The sequence below is a fragment of the Sapajus apella genome, unplaced genomic scaffold (genome assembly GCF_009761245.1).
Source record: "Sapajus apella isolate SASKATOON/1434 unplaced genomic scaffold, GSC_monkey_1.0 scaffold102, whole genome shotgun sequence".
Lineage (NCBI taxonomy): Eukaryota > Metazoa > Chordata > Mammalia > Primates > Cebidae > Sapajus > Sapajus apella.
The window spans coordinates 6,677,685-6,701,131 of record NW_022437042.1 but is presented as its reverse complement, the minus strand read 5'-3'; the positions used below and the strand labels follow the sequence as shown (position 1 = coordinate 6,701,131).

The following is a 23,447-nucleotide window of genomic DNA, read 5'->3' as shown; positions in this document are numbered from 1 at the left end:
CTGCTGCTGGGAAAACATTTTAAAGTTTTGATGAATTTTCTTGCAAGTAGCGAAATCTGCTTGGAATCTTATATGAAGACATTACCTCGAATATTGTCAGTTTATTGCCTAATATTTCTGTGGGTCCAGCTTCCATAGCAGGATTGGGCTCACAATCATTGGAAAAGTTTTGACTTAGAACTGTTTTCTCCCTCTCCCTCTTCAGGGACATTTTAAATTATGTAATAAAGAGTTGAGAGTGTGAGCCCTGTAGTCATACAAAGCAATGTTTAAGTTCTAGCTCCACCATTTACTAGCTGTGTGACTTTGGAAAAGTTACTCAACTTTTCTGTGCATCTGTTTCTCCACATATATAAAATGAAAATAGTAGCATCTGACATTTATTAGATGGTTACTATGCGCTGGGCATTGCTCTAAGTGTATCATATGTATTAACTCCTTTAATTCTAATGGGTATTAGAGGTAGGTGCTACTATTATCTCCATTCTATAGATTAGGAAACTAAAGCATAGAGAGTTTAAATATCTTGTCCAATAAGAACATTCCATAACAGTAAAGGTATCAATTCAACAAGAAGATCTAACTATCCTAAATATATGTGCACCTAACACAGGAGCACCAAGATTCAAAAAGCAAGTTCTTAGCTTCCCATTCAATAATAGTAGGAGACTTCAACACCTCACTGACAGGATTAGGTAGGTCGTCAAGACAGAAAATTAACAAAGATAGTCAGGAGTTGAACTCAACACTGGACCAAATGGACCTGATAGATACCTACAATGCTCTTCACCCAAAAATAACAGAATATACCTTCCTCCCATTGGCACATGGTACATACTCTAAAACTGACCACATAATCAGTAGTAAAGATTCCTCAGCAAAAGCAAAAGAACTGAAATTATAACAAACAGTCTCTGGGACCACAGCACAATCAAATTACAAATGAAGACCAAGAAATTCATTCAAAACCATACAATTACATGATTGAATAACCTGTTCCTGAATGACTTTTGGATAAATAATGAACTTAAGGCAGAAATCAAGTTCTTTGAAAGCTAATGGGAAAAAAGACACAACATACCAGAATCTCTGAGACACAGCTAAGGCAGTGTTAAAGGGAAATTTATAACACTAAATGCCCACTTGAAAAAGTTAGAATGATCTCAAGTTAATAACCTAACATCACAACTAAAAAAACCTAATGAACCAGGAGCAAACAAATACCAAAGGCAGCAGAATGCAAGAACCAAAAGCAGAGCTGAACTGAAGAAGGTGGAGACACACAAAAAAATTTTAAAAATCAATGAATCCCGGAGCTGGTGTTTTGAAAAAAAAAATTTGTAAAATAGATAAACTAGAACACCACAAAGATAATCCTTGAGAAGAGCAACCCCAAGACACATAATTGTCACACTCACCAGTGTTGAAATGAAGAATAAATTGTTAAGGGCAGCCAGAGAGAAAGGTCGGGTTACACACAAAGGGAAGCCCATCAGACTGACATTGGATCTCTCTGCAGAAAACCTATAAGCTAGAAGAGAGTGGGGGCCAATGTTCAACATTCTTAAAGAAAAGAATTTTTCATCCCGGAATTTAATATCTGGTCAAACTAAGCTTCATAAGTGAAGGAGAAATAAAATCCCTTAGAGACAATCAAATGCTGAGAAATTTTGTCACCACCAGGCCTGCCTTACAAGAGCTCCAGAAGGAAGCACTAAACATGGAAAGGGAAAACTGGTACCAGCCACTGCAAAAACATGCCAAATTCTAAAGACTATCAACACTATGAAGAAACTGCATCAACTAACAGTCAAAATAACCAGCTAGCATCGTAATGACAGGATCAAACTCACACATAAGAATATCAGCCTTGAATGTAAATGGGCTAAATGCCCCAATTAAAAGATGCAGACTGGCAAATTGGATAAAGAGTCAAGACCCATTGCTGTGCTATATTCAGGAGACCCATCTCACATGGAAAGACACACATAGGATCAAAATAAAGGTATGGAAGAATATTTACCAAGCAAATGGAAAGAAAAAAAAAAACAGGGGTTGAAATCCTAGTCTCTGATAAAACAGACTTTAAACCAACAAAGATCAAAAAAGACAAAGAAGGGCATTACATAATGGTAAAGGGATCAATGCAACAAGAAGAGCTAACTATCCTAAATATATATCCACCCAATAGAGGAGCACCCAGATTCATAAAGCAAGTTCTTAGAGACCTAAAAGAGAATTAGATTCCTATACAATAATAGTGGAAGACTTTAACACCCCACTGTCAATATTACACAGATCAATGAGACAGAAAATTATCAAGGATATTCAGGACTTGAACTCAGCTCTGGACTAAGCGGACCTAATAGACAGCTATAGAACTTTCCACCCAAAACGACAGAATATACATTTTTTTTTCAGAACCACATCACACTTGTTCTAAAATTGACCACATAATTGGAAGTAAAACACTTCTCAGCAAATGCAAAAGAACAGAAATCAGAATAAACAGTCTCTCAGACCACAGTGCAATAAAATTAGAACTCAGGATTAAGAAACTCACTCAAAACTGCACAACCAACCTGCCCCTGAATGACTACTGGGTAAATAACGAAATTAAGGCAGAAATAAATAAGTTCTTTGAAACCAATGAGAATAAAGACAAAACATACCAGAATCTCTGCAACATAGCCAAAGTAGTGTTTAGAGGGAAACTGATAGCACTAAATGCCCACAGGAGAAAGCAGGAAAGATCTACAATTGACAACCTAACATCACAATTAAAAGTACTAGAGAAGCAAGAGCAAACAAATTCAAAAGCTAGCAGAAGACAAGAAAAAACTAAGATCAGAACAGAACTGAATGAGATAGAGACATGAAAAACCCTTCAAAAAAATCAATGAATCCAGGAGCTGGTTTTATGAAAAGATCAACAAAATAGATAGACCATTAGTAAGACTAATAAGAAAAGAGAGAACAATCAAATAGACACAATGCAAAAAATGATAAAATGGTTATCAACACTGATCCCACAGAAATACAAACTACCATCAGAGAATACTATAAACACCTCTACACAAATAAACTAGAAAATCTAGAAGAAATATTTAAATTCCTGGACACATACATCCTCCCAAGATTAAATCAGGAAGAAGTTGAAACCCTGAATAGACCAGTTACAAGTTCTGAAATTGAGGCAATAAGTAATAGCCTAACAGCCAAAAAAAAAAAAAAAAAAAAAAAAGCCCAGGACCAGACAGATACACAGCCAAATTCTACCAGAGGTACAAATAGGAGCTGATACCATTTCTTCTGAAACTATTCCAAACAATAGAAAAAGAGGAACTCCTCCCTAACTCATTTTATGAGGCCAGCATCATCCTGATACCAAAACCTGGCAGAGATACAACAACAACAACAAAATTTTAGGCCAATATCCCTGATGAACATCAGTGAGTAAATCCTTAATAAAATATTAGCAAACTGAACCCAGCAGCACATTAAAAAACATCCACGACAATCAATTTGGCGTCATCCCTGGAATGGAAGGCTGGTTCAACATACACAAATCAATAAACGTAATCCATCATATAAACAGAATGAATGACAAAAAACAAATTATTATCTCAATACATGCAGAAAAGGCCAATAAAATTCAACACCTCTTCATGCGAAAAACTCTCAATAAACTAGGTATTGATGGAATTTATCTCAGAATAATAAGAGCTATTTATGAAAAACCAACAGCCAATATTATACTGAATGGGCAAAAGATGGAAGCATTCCTTTTGAAAGCGCACAAGACAAGGATGCCATCTCTCACCACTCCAATTAAGTATTGGAAGTTCTGGCCAGGGAAATCAGGCAAGAGAAAGAAATAAAGGGTATTCAAATAGGAAGAGAGGAAATCAAATTGTCTCTGTTTGCAGATGACATGATTGTACATTTAGAAAACCTCATCGTCTCAGCCCAAAATCTCCTTAAGCTGATAAGCCATCTCAGCCAAGTCTCAGGATACAAAATCAAAGTGCAAAAATCACAAGCATTCCTATATGCTAATAACAGACAAACAGAGAGCCAAATCATGAGTGAACTCCCATTCACAATTGCTACAAAGAGAATAAAATACCTAGGAATACAACTTACAAGGGATGTGAAGGACCTCTTCAAAGAGAACTACAAACCACTGCTCAAGGAAATAGGACACAAACAAATGGAAAAATATTCCATGCTCATGGACAGTAAGAATCAATATCATTAAAATGGCCATAACTGCCAAAAGTAATTTATTGATTCAGTGCTATCCCCATCAAGCTGCCTTGACTTTCTTCACAGAATTAGGAAAAACTACTTTAAATTTCACATGGAACCAAACAAGAGCCCGTATAGCCAAGACAATCCTAAGCAAAAAGAACAAAGCTGGAGGCATCATGCTATCTGACTTCAAACTATACCATAAGGCTGCAATAACCAGAACAGCATGGTACTGGTACCAAAACAGATATATAGACCAATAGAACAGAACAAAGGCCTCAGAAATAATACCACACAACTACAACCATCTGATCTTTGACAAACATGACAATAACATGAAATAGGGAAAAATTCCCTATTTAATAAGTGGTGCTGGGAAGGCTGGCTAGCCATATGCAGAAAACTGAAACTGGACCCCTTCCTTACACCTTATACAAAAATTAACACAAGATGGATTAAAGGCTTAAGACCTAAAACTGTAAAAACCCTAAAAGAAAACCTAGGCAATACCATTCAGGACATAGGCATGGGCAAAGACTTCATGACTGAAACACCAAAAGCAATGGCAACAAAAACCAAAATAGACAAATGGGATCTAATTAAACTAAAAAGCTGCTGCACAGCAAAAAAAACAAAAACAAAAAACAAAAAACAAAAACAAACAAACAAACAAAAAAAAAACCAAAAAAAAAACAACTATCATCAGAGTGAACAGAAAACCTACAAAATGGCAGAAAATTTTTGCAATCTGTCCATCTGGCAAAGGGATAATATCCAGAATCTACAAAGAACTTAAACAATGGAATACTACACAGCCATAGAAAATGATAAGTTCGTGTCCTTCACAGGGACATGGATGAATCTGGAAACCATCATTCTCAGTAAACTGACATAAGAACAGAAAACCAAACACCACATGTTCTCACTCATAGGTGGGTGTTGAACAATGAGAACATGTGGACTCAGGGAGAGGAACATCACACACTGGGGGCAGTTGGGGGGGCTAGGGGAGGGACAGCGGGGGGTGAGGAGGGTGGGTAGGGATAAAATGAGGAGAAATGCCAGATATAGTCAAAGGGGGAATAGAGGCAGCAAACCACCTGGTTATGTATGCCCCTATGCAACAACCCTGCATGACCTGTACATGTACCCCAGAACCTAAAGTAAAATTTAAAAAAAAGAACTTAAACAAATTTACAAGAAAAAAACAAACAACTCCATCAAAAAGTGGGTGAAGGATATGAACAGACACTTCTCAAAAGAAGACATTTATGTAGACAACTAATACATGAAAAAAAGCTCATCATCACCAGTCATTAGAGAAATGCAAGTCAAAGCCATATTGAGATATCATCTCACCAGTTAGAATGGTGATCATTGAAAAGTCAGGAAACAAAAGATGCTGGAGAGGATGTGGTGAAATAGGAATGCTTTTATACTGTTGGTGGGAGTATAAATAAGCTCAACCATTGTGGAAGACAGTGTAGCGATTCCTGAAGGATCTAGAACCAGATCTAGAAAGATCTAGAACCATTTGATCCAGCAATCCCATTACTGGGTATATACCCAAAGTATTATAAATCATTCTGCTATAAAGACACAAGCACACGTATGTTTAGTGAGGCACTGTTCACAATAGCAAAGACTTGGAACCAACCCAAATGCCCATTAATGATAGACTGAATAAAGAAAATATGGCACATATATATATATATATCATGGAATACTATGCAGCCATAAAAAAGGATGAGCTCATGTCCTTTGCAGAGACATGGATGAAGCTGGAAATAATCATTCTCAGCAAACTGACACAGGAACAGAAAACCAAGCACTGCATGTTCTCACTCATAAGTGGGAGTTGAACAATGAGAACACATGGACACAGGGAGGGGAACATCACACACCAGAGCCTGTTGGGGATGGGGGGCTAGGGAATGGATAGCATTAGAGGAAATACCTAATGTAGGTGATGGGTTGATGAGTGTAGCAAACCATCATAACGTGTATACCTATGTAACAAACCATATATGGAGAACATGCAGGTTTGTTACATATATATGTGTGTGTGTGTGTGTGTGTGTGTGTGTGTGTATGTAAAATAGACCACTAGCTAGACTAATAAAGAAAAATGAGGCAATTCAAAGAAACAATCAGAAACCACAAGGGGCATATTAACACTGACCCCAATGAAATACAAACAACCATCAGAGAATATTATGAACACCTATATGCACATAAACCAGAAAATCTAGAAGAAATGCATAAATTCCTGGATACATACACCCTCCCAAGACTGAACTAGGGAGAGATTGATTGAATCTCTGAATAGACCAATAATGAGCTCTGAAATTAAGGCAGCAATAAATAGCCTACCAACGGGGCCAGGACCAGACAGATTCACAGCTGAATTCTGCCAAATGTACAAAGAAGAGCTGGAACCATTCCTACTGAAACTATTCTAAAAAATTGAGGAGGAGGGTCTCCTCCCTAACTCATTCTATGAGGCCAGCATCATCCTGATACCAAATCCTGGCAGCAACACAACAATAAAAGAAAACTTTAGGCCAATATTCCTGATATTCCTGATGAACATACATGCAAAATCCTCAATAAAATACTAGCAAATGAAATCCAGCAGCACATCAAAAAGCTAATCCACCGTGATCAAGTAGGCTTTATCCCTGGGATGCAAGGTTGGTTCAACATACACAATTCAATAAATGTGATTCATCACATAGAGAACTAAAGACAAAAAACACATGATTATGTTAATATATGCAGAAAAAGCTTTTGATAAAATTCAACTTCTGTTTATGTTAAAAACTCACAGTAAACTAGATATTGAAGGAGCATACCTCAAAATAGTAAGTCATCTATGACAAACCCACTGCCAATATCATACTGAATGGTCAAAAGCAGGAAGCATTCCCCCTTGAAAACCAGCACAAGACAAGGATGCCTTCTCTCACAACTCCTATTCACCCTAGTATTGGAAGTTCTGGCCAGGGCAATCAGCAAGAGAAAGAAATAAAGGGCATCCAAATAGGAAAAGAGGAAGTAAAACTATCCCTGTTTGCAGATGACATGATCCTATGTCTAGAAAACTCCACAGTCTCAACCCAAAAGCTTCTTAAGCTGATAAGCAACTTCAGCAAAGCCTCAGGATATGAAAATCCATGTGCAAGAATTACTAGCATTCCTATACACCAACAACAGTCAAGCCTAGAGCCAAATCAGGAACAAACTCCCATTCACAACTGCCACAAAAAGAATAAAATACCCAGGAATACAGCTAACTAGGGAGGTAAAAGATCTCTACAAGGAGAACTACAAACCACTGCTCAAAGAAATCAGAGATGACACAAACAAATAGAAAAATATTCCATGCTCATGGATAGGAAGAATCAATATCATGACTGTGGAGGATACTGCCCAAAGTAATTTATAGACTCAATGGTATTCCCATTAAACTATCATTGAGTTTCTTCACAAAACTAGGAAAAAAATATTTTAAAATTCATATGGAACCAAAAAAAGAGCCTGAATAGCCAAGGCAATCCTAAACAGTAAGAACAAAGCTGGAGGTATCATGCTATCTGACTTCATACTATACTACAGGGCTAAAGGAACCAAAACAGCATGATACTGGTACAAAAATAGACACATTAACCAATGGAACAGAGAGAACCCATGAATGAGACCACACACCTATGACTATCTGATCTTTGACAAACCTCATAAAAACAAGCAATGGAGAAAGAATTCCCTATTCAATCAACAGTACTGGTAAAACCGACTAGCCATATGCAGAAGATTGAAACTGGACTCTTTGCACCATAAAAAAATTAAGATCAAAAAAGTACTTAAACATAAAACCCAAAACTATAAAAACCCTGAGACAAACGGCAATAGCATTTAGGACATAGGCACGAACAAAGATCTCATGATGGAGACGGCAAAAGCAATTGTAACAAAAGTAAAAATGGACAAATGGGATCTAATTAAACTAAAGAGCTTCTGCATAAAAAAATAAACTATCCACACCATAAATAGATAACCTACACAATGGGAGAAAGGTTTTGCAAACTATCCATCTGATAAAGGCCTAATATCTAGCATCTATAAAGAACTTAAACCAATTTACAAGAAAAAACAAACGACTGCATTAAATAGTAGGCAAAAGGACATGAATAGATACTTTTCAAAAGACATACATGCAGCCAATAATCACATGAAAAACTCAACATCACTGATCATTAGAGAAATGCAATCGAAAATCACAATGAGATACCATGTCACAACAGTCAGAATGGCTATTATTAAAAAGTCAAAAAATAACAGATGCTGGTCAGGTTGTGGAGAAAATGGTGCCTTTATATACTCTTGGTGGAAGTATAAATTAGTTCAACCATTGTGGCAGACAGTGTTTTGATTCCTCAGGGACCTAAAAGCAGACAATTTGATCCAACAATCCCATTACTAGGCATATACCCAGAGGAATGTAAATCATTCTACCATAAAGACACATGCATGTGAATGTTCACTGCAGCATATTCACAATAGCAGAGACATAGAATCAACCTAAATGCCCATCCATGAGAGACTGGATAAAGAAAATGTGCTAATATACACCATGCAATACTATGCAGCATAAAAAAGAACAAGATCATGTCCTTCACGGGGACATGGATGGAGCTGGAGGCCATTATCCTTAGCAAACTAACACAGGAACAGAAAACAAAATACTGCATGTTCTCATTTATAACTGGGAGCTAAATGATGAGAACACATAGACACATAGAGGGGAACAACACATACTAGGTTCTATCAGAGGGTGGAGGGCGGGAGAAGGGAGAGAACCAGGAAAAATAACTAATTGGGTACTAGGCTGAATACCTGGGTGAAGAAATAATCTGTACAACAAACCCCTATGACATAAGTTTATGTATGTAACAAACCTGCACATGTACCCATGAACACAAAATAAAAGTTAAAAAAATCTGTTCCAAGATCACACAGTAGGATTAGAGCCAGCACACGACGTTGCCACTACACTATGCCTAACTCATCAAATTAATGTGAGGATTAAATGGGATGATAAATGGCAAAGTGTAGCCTAGGGCCTTTGCAGATAGCAAGCACTAGACAAACATTAGCTATCATTACCACTTGCCCCCACTTCCAAAAGTACTGATTAGTAACCTGTAAATTATTCCATTTCCAATAAGCCTTCCCTGAACAACTGAACCTACCTGATTTTTCCTATGATTGCATTACTGCAGTGTAAACCACATGAATTAGGGCTAGGTTATATATTGTCCTTGGTAAAAGCTATGTCTTTTCCTTTGTCTGTATTCTTTCTAGTGCCTAACAAACCCATAGGGGTTCAAGAGGTGTTTGTAGACTGGAATGTGCAGTATGACATTTGGAGTCAATTAACAGGATTAACAGCTGTTCCCATGGCACAGAACTTGTCAAGCTTTAACATGCACAGGAATCACATGAGAATCTTGTACATGTGGATTCTGATTCCACAGGTCTGGGGTGGGGCCTGAAATTCTGACAAGCTCCCAGGTGATGCTGATGCTTCTGGTCTATGGACCACATTTTAAGTAGCAAGGCTATAGCGTAGTGTCTTCAGGGTCTTCTCTGTAATTGGTATGTTTTGGAAAAGGCATACCTGAATCTATTTAATAAACCAAGTTATATAAGAACTTCTATTGTATGCCACAACATAAAGTGAAATTGAGCATTTTATTCTCATGGGATAAACAAAAATATGGAAATTAGACACTGGTCATCAACAACCATTCATTTAACAAGGCTTCATTTAAAACCCTACTACACGCAAAGCCTCGTGTTAATGGTTACCATGAACAACATAAAGATGAGTTTAGGGTATAGGCTACACATTATCATGTGGACTGTCAACTTTGGTAAAGGCTTCCATTTTCTGCTCCAGTGAACTAAGTGGACGTTGCATGTCCAAATTGAAATCTGAAAGGAACGTAGTATAATTATTTATTTGTGTGCAAGAATTAGTAATGCCAATTAATGCCATTTAGATTTGCTGATTGTACTTAACACTGTTTTCCACCGTATATTATTAGAGTGTAATTGTTTGTGTCAAAGTAATTTCTGAAGGAACATAGCATAATTTATTTCAAGTCTTAGTTAGATGATCTGGATGTTCCAGCCTCTTGAATAGTAGCAGGAAACACAGGCTTTTAAATGGTATGGGGAGATTGGGTAGGGAATTGGGGAAGGTGCTGGTAAAAGGAGGGGGAAGAAGAACAAGTTTGATTCATGAGCATAGGGTGAGAAACAACATCCTAGATACTTTTTTTTTTGGGGGGGGGGGTGTACGTTTCTCAAAATAAATTAACCAGGGGCAGTACAGGTTGTAGATAACACTGTTCAGTAGTAAGAACATTGGACCAGAAGTCAGGAGACCTGCAATCTAGTCTGTCCTCTATATCGAGCCTGTTGTGGGACCTAGGATAAGTTGTGTCACCACTCGAAGCATACCAATGTAGAGTTAATTGTACCAGTGTTAGTGTTCAAATCCAAAGACATTATCTGAGGATAATAGGTTGACGAGTAAAAGTGGTATAAAGTCAAGGTTGCATCAGTAATTATTTTGCACACATTTAAATAAAAAATTCTTCTTCAAACTTTCTATGTATATGATGGAAAACCAAAGGTTATTCTCTCTTCATTCTAAGGTGGGAGTGAGAGGAATACTGCTTCATGTGTAGAATACCTTTTATGCCAGAGAAAGAAGGGGTTTTAACCCATATATCACTTAGTGATACATTCCAACATTTTAAAGGATGGCGATAGAAAAGTGTTATAGGTGATTGGACTATCTACTAAAAACGAGAAGTAATATGAGCTATGTGTGTCTGTGTTGCTTGCCTCTTACATCTAAAAATTGGAGTGTGCCACAAACCCAGTCAGAACCAATAAATGTTTCTGATCAATCTGCTCCTAATCAACTAGGGTTTTATTCATTTCCTTTTTTTATAGATCCTAATTCTGAATCAGCTAGCTACTAGCTCCAGCTACGGGCCATGACACTTAAATCATAGTGTACTTTGGATGGTGCCTTTCTTGCAGGGTGACCATAACTCAGAACACTTCCGAATGTGCTATTTAAATATCCAACTCAGTAACTTATAACATAAAGAACCCCTCCATGCCATTTGTTATGATAGGCAGTGAGAGGCACGACTCTGATTCTGGGGGCTCAAATGTGCAATAAATCCAATGGCACTCTGCTGGTAGTGCACATAATTATAAAATATGCAGAATGCTTGTTATTAACTAGTCTCGCGGAGAAGATCTACTGTGCCATGCAGGATGTATTTCAGAATGGAGCTAAAAGCAGTGATTGATTTTTTAAAATTCACATCTCTTCTATCCTGCTGATCATTTAACCTCTGAGAACTGGCAAACATTTATAGACATTTAATGAAGGAGAAACAAGGCCCATTTACAAAGACTGATAAGAATTATTGTTTGCCTCTTCGCTGAAGATTAAGTCCTGGTTTTGTTTTTGATATGAAATTATTTAACACAGCATTTTTATGGTGACTATGCAGAAATAGAGACCAAGATATAAATCAGCTAGGAATTGTCAGGGGAGCCTTCTAATAGTTATAAAAACAATGAAAGCCATTTTTAATCTTTAACTGTTTGAATCCCAGTTGGATAGACTATTATTCTTTGGCCCATAGTTATCTCTAGCAGACAGGCTTTTGTATACGTTAAAAATAAGACAACAAAAACACTAAAAACATACACATAATTCCTTCTTCTGCAGTAAAGCTATAGCAACTAATTGTAGGACACTAGTGGAAGAAGGAATGCTCATAGGGATTGACTGAAAGCCCTTAAGGATGCCAGACTAGATTACATGGAGAGGCTGCAGGCATGTAAGAAATGGAAGAAGGCTGCTCAGTTGATGCTAGCTTTATGATTCTTGGTATGGTAGTTCCCAGGGTGTGATGCTGCTGGTTTCCTGTTCTAAGAGGTATTCCCAACTGTACCCACAGAGATAGCTTCACCATAACTTCTTCCTTTTCTTCTTTGAAAGGGAGTCTCTTTGGGGACAGGAAATCCTAGAGCAAGCTTCTGTTAGTGCTAAGTGACTCCTCACTGGAGAGTTAAGGCTGTGTACCATCAAAAATAATGGTTTCCCAAAAGTAAGGAGCCTCCAAACAAATGCTCACCTGCATAGCACCTGATTTCTTGGAAATTTCAATGAGTGGCTATAACTTCATCAGGTTACTCTTTAAAAGGAACAGTTGGAATTAAGTGGCCTTCAGTTTCCACTGTTCACTACTGACTAGTGACATGCTCGTCCTTTATCTGCCTATTTGTGTGCACAGCAAAGATTAGTATCATGATAAGCATAGAGTGTGAAGCCAAACTTCAGGAGCTTACCTCTCAGCTTTGCTATCTATTAGCTGCATGACTCTGGGTAAGGTCTTTAAAATCTCTGTGCCTCAGTTTCTTCATCTTCAAAATAGTGATAATAATAACAGTACCTAACTCATTGAGTCATCAGTATTAAATTTAAAAAGTATATAAAACACTTAGCCCAGCACTTTCCCGTGATAAAGAACCAACAGATTAAAAAAATTTTTTTTATTGTACTTTAGGTTCTGAAGTACATGTGCAGATCATGCAGGATTGTTGCATAGGTACATATATGGCAAGGTGGTTTGCTGCTTTCAACCCCCCATCACCTATATCTGGTATTTCTCCCCACGTTATCTCTCCCCACCCCCTGCTGCCCCTCCCCTAGTCCCTGCCAACTGATCACAGTGTGTGATGCTCCCCTCCCTGTGGCTACATGTTCTAATTGTTCAACACCTGCCTATGAGTGAGAACATGCAGTGTTTGGTTTTCTGTTCTTGTGTCAGTTTGCTGAGAGTGATGGTTTCCAAATTCATCCATGTCCCTATGAAGGACACGAACTCATTGTTTTTTATGGCTGCGTAGTATTCCATGGTGTATATGTGCCACATTTTCCCTGTCCAATCTATCATTGATGGACATTTGGGTTGGTTTCAGGTCTTTGCTATTGTAAACAGTGCCACAATAAAAATATGTGTACATGTGTCTTTATAATAGAATGATTTATAATTCTTTGGGTATATACCCAGTAATAGGATTGCTGGGTCAAATGGCATTTCTATTTCTAGGTCGTTGAGGAATCGCCACACTGTCTTCCACAATGGTTGCACTAATTTGCACTCCCACCAACAGTGTAAAAGTGTTCCTATTTGTCCACATCCTCTCCAGCATCTGTCATCTCCTGATTTTTTAGTGATCACCATTCTAACTGGTGTGAGATGGTATCTCAATGTGGTTTTGATTTGCATTTCTCTAATAACCAGTGATGATGAGCATTTTTTCATGTTTGTTGGCCTCATAGATGTCTTCTTTTGTAAAGTGTCTGTTCATATTCTTCACCCACATTTGAATGGGTTTGTTTGTTTGTTTCTTGTAAATCTGTTTTAGTTCTTTGTAGATTCTGAATACTAGACCTTTGTCAGATTGCAAAACTTTTTTCCCATTCTGTTGGTTGCTGGTTCGCTCTAATTACTGTTTCCTTTGCTGTGCAGAAGCTCTGGAGTTTAATTAGCTCCCATTTGTCTATTTTGGCTTTTGTTGCCATTGCTTTTGGTGTTTTAGCCATGAAGTCCTTGCTTATGCCTATGTCCTGAATGGTTTTGCCTAGGTTTTCTTCTAAGGTTTTTTATGGCATTAGGTTTTATGTTTAGATCTTTAATCCATCTGCAGTTAGTTTTAGTGTAAGGTATCAGGAAGGGATCCAGTTTCTGCTTTCTTCACATGGCTAGCCAGTTTTCCCAATACCATTTATTAAACAGGGAATCCTTTCCCCATTGCTTGTTTTTTCTCAGGTTTGTCAAAGATCAGATGATTGTAGATGTGTGATGTTGCTTCTGAGACCTCTGTTCTGTTCCATTGGTCTATGTCTCTGTTTTGGTACCAGTACCATGCTGTTTTGATTACTTTAGCCTTGTAGTATAGTTTGAAGTCAGGCAGCATGATACCTCCAGCTTTGTTCTTTTTACTTAGGATTATTTTGGCTATGTGGGCTCTTTTTTGGTTCCATGTGAAGTTTGAAGTGTTTTTTTCCAGTTTTGTGAAGAAGGTTATTGGTAGCTTGATGGGGATAGCTTTGAATCTATAAATTGCTTTGGGCACCATGGCCATTTCCACAATATTGATTCTTCCTAACCACCAGCATGGAATGTTTTTCCAACTGTTTGTGTCCTCTTTTATTTCCTTGAGCAGTGGTTTGTAGTTCTCCTTGAAGAGGTCCTTTACATCCTTTATTAGTTGTATTGCTAAGTATTTTATTCTCTTTGCAGCAATTGTGAATGGGAGTTCACTTTTGATTTGGCTCTCTGTCTGTTATTGGTATATAGAAATGCTTGTGATTTCTGCACATTGGTTTTGTATCCTGAGACTTTGCTGAAGTTGCTTATCAGTTTAAGGAGATTTTGGGTTGAGACAATGGTGTCTTCTAAATATACAATCATGTCGTCTGCAAATAGAGACAATTTGACTTCCTCTTTTCCTAATTGAATATCCTTTATTTCTTTTTCTTGCCTGATTGCTCTGGCTAGAACTTCCAATACTATATTGAATAGGAGTGGTGATAGAGGGCATCCTTGTCTTGTGCCAGATTTCAAAGGGAATGCTTCCAGTTTTTGCCCATTCAGTATGGTATTGGCTGTGGGTTTGTCATAAATAGCTTTTATTATTTTGTGATATGTTCCATCGATACCTAGTTTATTGAGGGATTTTAGCATAAATTATTGTTGAATTTTCTTGAAGGCCTTCTCTGCATCTATTGAGATAATCATGTGGTTCTTGTCTTTGGTTCTGTTTATGTGGTGAATTACATTTATAGACTTGTGTATGTTGAACCAGGCTTGCATAACCGGGATGAAGCCTACTTGATCATGATGAATAGGCTTTTCGATTTGCTGTTGCATTCTGTTGGCCAGTATTTCATGGAAGATTTTTGCATCAATGTTTATCATGGATATTGGCCTGAAGTTTTCTTTTTTAATTGTGTCTCTGCCCAGTTTTGGTATTAGGATGATATTGGTCTCATAAAATGATTTGGGGAGGATTCCCTCTTTTTGTATTGTTTGGAATAGTTTCAGAAGGAATGGTACCAGCTCCTCTTTGTATGTCTGATAGAATTTGACTATAAACCCATCTGGACCTGGGCTTTTTTGGTTGGTAGGCTATTAATTGCTGTCTCAACTTCAGCCTTTGTTATTCGTCTGTTCAGGGTTTCAACTTCTTCCTGGTTTAGTCTTGGTAGAGTGCAAGTGTCCAGGAATTTATCCATTTCTTTCAGATTTACTGGTTTGTGCATAGAGTTGTTTGTAGTAATCTCTCATGGTGGTTTGTATGTCTGTAGAATTGGTGGTGATGTCCCTTTTATCAGTTTTTATTGCATCTATTTGATTCTTCTCTCTTTTCTCTTTTATTAGTCTGGCTGGTGGTCTATCTATTTTGTTGATCTTTTCAAAAAACGAGCTCCTGGATTTGTTGATTTTTTGAAAGGGTTTTTGTGCTCTATCTCCTTCAGTTCTGCTCTGATCTTAGTTATTTCTTGTCTTCTGCTAGCTTTTGAGTTTTTTTCATCTTTGCTCCTCGAACTCTTTCAATTTTGATGATAGCGTGTTGATTTTAGACCTTTCCTTGCTCCTCATGTGGGCCTTTATTGCTATGACTTTCCCTCTATCCACTGCTTTAAATGTGTCCCAGAGATTCTGGTATGTTATGTCTTCATTCTCATTGGTTTCGAAGAACATCTTTATTTCTGCCTCCATTTCATTGTTTATCCAGTCAACATTCAGGAGCCACTTATTCATTTTCCATGAAGTTGTGCAGTTTTGAGTTAGTTTCTTAATCCTGAGTTCTATTTGACTGCACTGTGGTCTGAGAGACTATTGGTTATGATTGCTTGGTTTTTTTTTTTTTTGCATTTGCTGAGGAGTGATTTACTTCCAATTATGTGGTCAATTTTAGAGTAAGTGGGATGTGATGCTGAGAAGACTGTGTATTCTGTGGATTTAGGATTGAGAGTTCTGTAAATGTCTATTAAGTTCACTTGGTCCAGATCTGCATTCAAGTCCTGGGTTTCCTTGTTGATTTTCTGTCTCGTTGATCTGTCTAATATTGACAGTGGAGTGCTAAAGTCTCCCACTATTATTGTGTGGGAGTCTAAGTCTCTTTGTAGGTTTTTAAGGAATTGCTTTATGTATCTGGATGCTCCTGTATTGGGTGCATATATATTTAGAATAGTTAGCTCTTCTTGTTGTATTGATCCTTTTACCATTATGTAATGCCCTTGTTTGTCTCTTTTGATTTTTGTTGGTTTAAAGTCCGTTTTATCAGAGACTAGAATTGCCACCCCTGCTTTTTTTTTTTGCTCTCCGTTTTCTTGGTAAATCTTCTTCCATCCCTTTATTTTGAGTCTATGTGTGTCTTTGAATGTGAGATGGGTCTCCTGAATACAGCACACCAATGGTTCTTGGTGTTTTATCCAATTTGCCAGTCTGTGTCTTTTGATTGGGGCATTTAATCCATTTACATGTAATGTTAATATTGTTCTGTGTGAATTTGATCCTGCCGTTTTATCACTGGTTAGTTTTGCCCTTTGGTTTGCATAATTTCTTCATTGCATTATTGGTCTTTACCATCTGGTTCTTTTTTGCAGTCGCTGGTACTGGTTTTTCTTTTCTGTGTTTAGTGCTTCCTTCAGGAGGTCTTGTAGGGCAGGTCTAGTAGTGACAAAATCTCTCAGCAATTGCTTGTCTGTAAAGGATTTTATTTCTCCATCACTTATGAAGCTTAGTTTGGCTGGATATGAAATTCTGGGTTGAAAGTTCCATTCTTTAAGGATGTTGAATATTGACCCCCACTCTCTTCTGGCTTGTAGGGTTTCTGCCGAGAGAGCCGCTGTGAGTCTGATGTGCTTCCCTTTGTGGGTGACCAGACCTTTCTCTCTGGCTGCCCTTAGCATTTTTTCCTTCATTTCAACCCCGGTGAATCTGACGATTATGTGCCTTGGGGTTGCTGTTCTAGAGGAGTATTGTTGTGGTATTCTCTGTATTTTCTGTATTTGAATGTTGGCCTGCCTTCCTAGGTTGGGGAAGTTCTCCTGGATAATATCCTGAGGAGTGTTTTCCAGCTTGGATTCATTCTCCCTGTCATCTTCTGGTACACTGATCAAGCATACATTAGGTCTTTTCATATAATCCCATATTTTTTGAAGGCTTTGTTTATTTCTTTTCACTCTTTGTTCTCTTTTCTTGCTCATTGTTTTATTTCATTGAGTTGATCTTCAGTCTCTGATATCCTTTCTTCCACTTGATCTATTCAGCTATTGAAACTTGTATATGCTTCGCAAAGTTCTTGTGCTGTGTTTTTTAGCTCCATCAAGTCGTTTATGTTCTTCTCTAAGCTGATTATTCTAGTTAGCACTTCGTCTAACCTTTTTTCAAGGTTTTTAGTTTCTTTGCATTGGGATAGAACATGTTCCTTTAACTCAGAGAAATTTGTTACTACCCACCTTCTGAAGCCTGCTTCTGTCAGTCTGTCAAATTTGTTCTCCATCCAGCTTTGTTCCCTTGCCAGTGGGGAGTTGTGATCTCGTGGTGGGGGAGAGGCATTCTGGTTTTTGATGGTTTCATTCTTCTTGCACTGGTTTCTTCCCATCTTGTTGGATTTATATAGTTTTGATCTCAGGTAGCTGCTTGAGACGCAACATTTCCTTTTTCTGCCTGCAGAGGTGCTGCTGGGCTGCCACGGATTCAGTGGAGCTGCTGCGTCTTTTATTTATATACTCAGGAAAATTAGGCCAGCTTCTGCAATGGTGGCTGCCCTTCCCCCCGCTGAGCTCAATCCTTCCTGGTCACTCTCTAACTGATGTTCTGGGTGCAAAACTCTGGAGTGAGGGTTTTTTAACCTGCTGGGCTTTGTGCGGGGGGGACCTGCCCTGCCATGTGGGCTGTTTCCCTGTTTTCAGTTCCCCTTCTTTCTGGGGGTGGATGTCATTGTCCAGCTGGCTTTCTGGCTTTTGTGTCAGCCATTCCTTCTGCCTAGATCTATGCTGACAGCCCCCCGAGGTGGTGGCCAAAGTTGCTCTTCTGCCCTGTTCAGGCAGCTCACTGAGGCATTTCAGCCTGACGAAGATCTCCTGTTCTGTGGGTTGTAGAGGGCTTGGGAGGAGCGCTGTATCCAAACCGAAGTCCCAGAGGGGGAGAGTCCCCAGTCCTCCGATCAGTTGCATGCACCTCCTGGGTGGGGCAGTGCCCTGCCTTGCCTCAACTTGCCCTATTTGGTTTATACCCACTGTCCAATCAGACCCACAAAATGAAGCTGGTACCTCGTTTGGAATTGCAGAGACCACTTGGCCTCTGCATCTTTCTCGCTAGGAGCTGCTGCTTATTCAGCCATCTTGGGATTCCCCCCCACAGCCTCGCCACAAATAAACCTATACTTGAAAATTTTGAGATCTAGTAGATGTCTAGTTGTCTGTTAAGGAAGTTTTCCATAAGTTGCCAATTTTTTTTTTTTTTTTTAATTAGCAAGAACTCTTTGTTGCAAGGGAAAGACACCTGACTTAAATTGACTTGAAAGAAAGACATTATTAATTTAACTAACTGAAAAATCTGGAGATCAAATGAGGTCAGAATTCAGTCTCTTTCTTTATCCCTTGTCTCTGCTTTATAAGTATCATATTTTGACTTAGACTCTGTGCTTCAATGTCTTAGTCTATAAAATGGGATAATAAATCTACTTCATGGGATTATTGTGAAGAGCGAGTTATTGTACGTGAGGTGCTTCCAACAGGACTTGGCACATAGTAAGCCATATATAACTGTTAACTATTATTGTTGTTATTATTATGTTAATATCCAATGTCTTCTTCCCGTATTTTCCCTTTACTCTTTCACAGACCTTCTCCCTTTTGCTTCTACCCTCAACTGCCTCTTTTATTCTCCTTCCTACTGTCCCTTCCCTACCTATTCTCTTTCTTCTACTTGATAAATTATTACTACCCTCCTCACTCATGAATTCTAATAACTCCTATCTATAGAGATGTTATGTTGGGTGGGATTTTATGTCAGGTATGAGCAAGCAAAAGCACAGGGGATGCAGTGGATGGTACAAGAGTATCAATGAACACTTTCATTTATTTCACTGAGGTTCTGCCTTTTCATCAACCTTATCCTCCCTCAAAGCTTCTATTTTATGAAATGTTTCATGGTTAGGATTTATTATATATTTTCTATGAGTGTCTGTAAGACACTGTACTGGGTATTTTGTCATACTATGCTTCATTTAAGAAATGAGTCTAAATACCCCACTTCAGATACACTCTTTTGATTCCAACATAAGCTTGGCGCAGATGGGCATCATGATTGTCTGACTCATTCCAGAGCCCTGCCACTCTCCTACTCTTCTCTGGTTCACTCTCTTCCCAGGAGTCTAGTGGCCACCTGTTCTTCCTTGCCTATCTTAAACTTCCTTCTGGGGCACCTCACTGAGTTCTGCTTGGATCATAAATTATAAACAATTCCTTTCCTATTTCTCAAAAATTAAAAGCACCAAAAGGTACCATACCCTAGGGCTCTGATCTCTTTTGGGTGACAATAGGCCAACCAGATAAACTAATCCCAGGTAACACAGTATCCTTCCATAGAAATGGAATGTACCGTTACCAGGAAGCCCTAAGGGATTTGAACTTTCACCATGATAGTACAAGGAAAAAAGAAATCTGTGGGCATGAATTTTCTTCTCAAATTGCATTTGATAGATAGTTTTGTATTCCACTGCTACCAGCCTGCAGAAAGTTGGATTTTGAAGAGTCTCTGCCATGTTATCCTACTGGCCACTTCTTGACTTCCCCAAAGTCCTTTTCCATTCTGACTTTACCAAAAACAAAGTGTTACTGAGCTTAGGTTTTAAGCTGCAGGGATTTTCTGGTTGGCCTCATTCACATCAAAGCAGCAAAGACTCATTCTGTATGAGAACCATTTATTCATCTTTCCTTGGAGAGAGAATCCCCAGGAAAAATACCTTGGTAAGAATCATTCTGGAGTTCTAAATGATTTTGCTTTTGCTTTTTTAGTGTGTGGGGTGGGGAGAGGTCTTCAAAGGTCATTTTTGGGTTGGAAGAAGTCCTTTGTACTGACTAGTCAGCAAGCAGGAGACTGAAGACTGTTTGGAAATAAAGGTGTGGAGGTGAGGTGACATCAAAAGTACCTGCGTGTGCCATTGTATTGGTGTCCATAGCTGGAACCTATTCTGCAGCCTATCTTTAAAAGCAATTTGTAGTACATCCAGGCACAAATCCAATTAAAAAGCAGAAAGAGATTTGCATGCATAAAAATAACTCTGATGTATGGTTTTTAAAAATGATCCTGATAGCTAAAATTCAAAGGCCTTTCTTTGTAAAGGTCCCTATATTGAGTGGGTTAGCTGATGTGTGTCTCTGTTCCAAAGAATTTGAAAGATTAGATGAAATTATGTCCTCAAAGCTCAGTGTGGCTTGGTGGCTAGGAACAAAATAAAACTTGACACACAGCTAGATGCTAGGTTTGGTAATTTATCCCTCTGGAGAAACTTAATTCTTTGAATTCTGGTTAGCCTGAGGCAAAAGTCAGATCTCCAAGCACATGGCACAGTGTTTGGCCTCTAGTAGGTGCCCAATAAATATTGTTGATCCAAGGGCAGCCAAAGCTCTCCTTTGGTCTCTGGCAGGCATTGCTTGTTGCCTACCCAATATCTATTTCCTCCTTCTTTGCTAACACAATCCTGGTTTTGTTTAAGGTGGCAATGTGCCCAGCTAGATACTCTGTTTCCCAGGTTCCCTTGCAACTGGTATTGAATAGAGTGGGCTGTGTAATATAGCTCTGGCCAACGAGATATAAATTGGAAACAAGCATTTAGGTAAAAGCCAGGTGATAAGGATGGGGGAGCAAAAAGGAAGAGCTTAGGTCTTTGATGATATTCTTTTAAATTTTCTCTTGAAATTTTACCTTTCCTTTCCCTTTATTAAAAACAATTTCAACTTTTATTTGTGATTCAGAGGTGCTTGTGTGGGTTTGTTACCTGGGTATATTGTGTGATGCTGAGGCTTGGGGTATGATTGCTCTGGTCACCCAGGTACTGAGCATAGCACCCAACAGTTTTTCAACCCTTGCCTCCTTCTCCCCCCATCCCAGTAGTAGTTCCCAGTGTCTGTTGTTACCATTTGATGGCATTCTTGAGCAGCAGAAGCAATGCCTACAACTACCTGCTTGGAGGCTTTTATTATGTAAAAAATAAAATCCCAACTTATTGTTTAAACCACAGATAGTCAAGATTTGCTACTTGCAGCCTTCTGATCTTAATAGATACATATCTTCCTACCACCAGGCTTCCAGCACCTTCAAGGTTATTCAGTTCCTGGTTATTCAGTTCTCCTCAGTAGGGCGCTTCATCCAGGCCAGCCTGCTAATGCCAGTGTGCCCAGTTTCAGGTCTTTCCGGATCTCCATTCACTACCACCAGTAAAACCAATACAGCTTAACCTGTTCTGTGTCCTGTTTCCCTCAGGGACTTGTGAAGTGATAGAAGCTGATTGAATAAATGCCTATGTCTTAAAGCTTTAACTTACAGCAGAGTTCTCTACTGTGGTAGCCTCAAAGGGAGACCCCCCTCTCTGTGGTAACAATTGGATTTTGATAGCTGTGGCAGGGAAAGCAACAGACACATTTTGAGTCAGAGAAAGACTTCGGATGCTCATTAACCCTACCTTAGAAGTGGCCACCTTCAAAAGGTCTGGCTCCATTTGAAACTATTATGGGGATGATTTTTTATTACTTTCACAGATTTTATTTAAATTGTCAGTAATATTTGCATGATCCTGAAAAGTAATGCAAAAAAGAGCACTAAATAAGATCCTTTGCAAAATTGTAAAAGTTATTGTGCTATATAAATTGAGAACATGATTGGTGTCTAATGCAAATAATTTTTTTCAGACGTATATCCTTACACACACACACACATACACATGCACACACTCCTTTGAGGAGAGGGAGTAAGAGAAACAGAATTTAGAAGCCAATTAAAGCTGAACACTGATGAATTGCACCTAGTGGGTGCCCTCTCCCATATAGAATACTCACTTATTTGGTTCTGTGTCCTAGCAACCTATGTCTCTATAGTGTTTTCTGACCATCATTAGTTAATCTACTGTATGTGGACTTGTATTGAGATGCTCATAATGAAAAACTATGTTATATAGTTACTAGCCCAGAAGACACAAAATATACATTTGCTGTAACTTGACAATAAACCAAAAAGCAAAAACACTGGCAGAACCATAGCTGGTAAAGCAAGTGAAAGGATTGCATTTCATCCCATAACTTCCAAGGTCTTCCCCACTCTAGAAAGAAGAGGTGCATGCCAAGTAATGAATTGATAATATTTTTGTGCTATAGGAGAGAGAGTTCCAACCCTTGGATCTGTTCATCTTTCTCACAATGTTGCTCTCAGTTATTTTCCTCACCATTTTTATCCTCTCTCAATGTCTCTTTTTCTCTTATATCTTAATGTATCATTTCAACATAATCTATGGAATTTCTTAGAACAGGAAAAAGACCAAAATCAGTATGGAATATAAATGGCTTTAAATATCTCCAGAATATGTCATAAAGAAGCAGGAGAGAGAAACATTTTAGAACAGAGAAGATAAAAAATATTTTTAAAAGTGTACTTAAAAAAATAAAAGAATGTTTTCCTCATGGGTGGAATTTGGCAGGGACTTAGGTGGGTGTACCTTAGCAACCTCAGAAATTTCTCAGGCAAATTGATTTACATATCTTGGTGGGGAGCAGGTGGAGTGTGGTCATGTGGAAGGGTGAAGGAGGGAGGAGCCTGTGTCTCTTTTAGTCTCACAAGGTATCTCATGGGACACGTATACCCAGGAATGGGGAAGTAGTGGTCAGTTAGGAGAAATCAGACTTTTTAGTGTCCTTATCCAAACTTAATATTGGGAAAATTCTTTTATTAGGGATCCTTCAATTTCACTGTGCCACAGAAATGTCTAATGGTTCAAGGCACTTAAGACTCCAGATT

General features: G+C 38.4%; 1 protein-coding gene across 7 annotated transcripts in view; it reads right to left on the bottom strand.

The window, feature by feature from the left end:
- The window catches only part of GRIA3 (glutamate ionotropic receptor AMPA type subunit 3), a 315,596-nt gene that overhangs the window by 185,401 nt on the left and 106,748 nt on the right, over window positions 1-23,447 (bottom strand). The gene's annotated exons all lie outside the window — the stretch shown is intronic.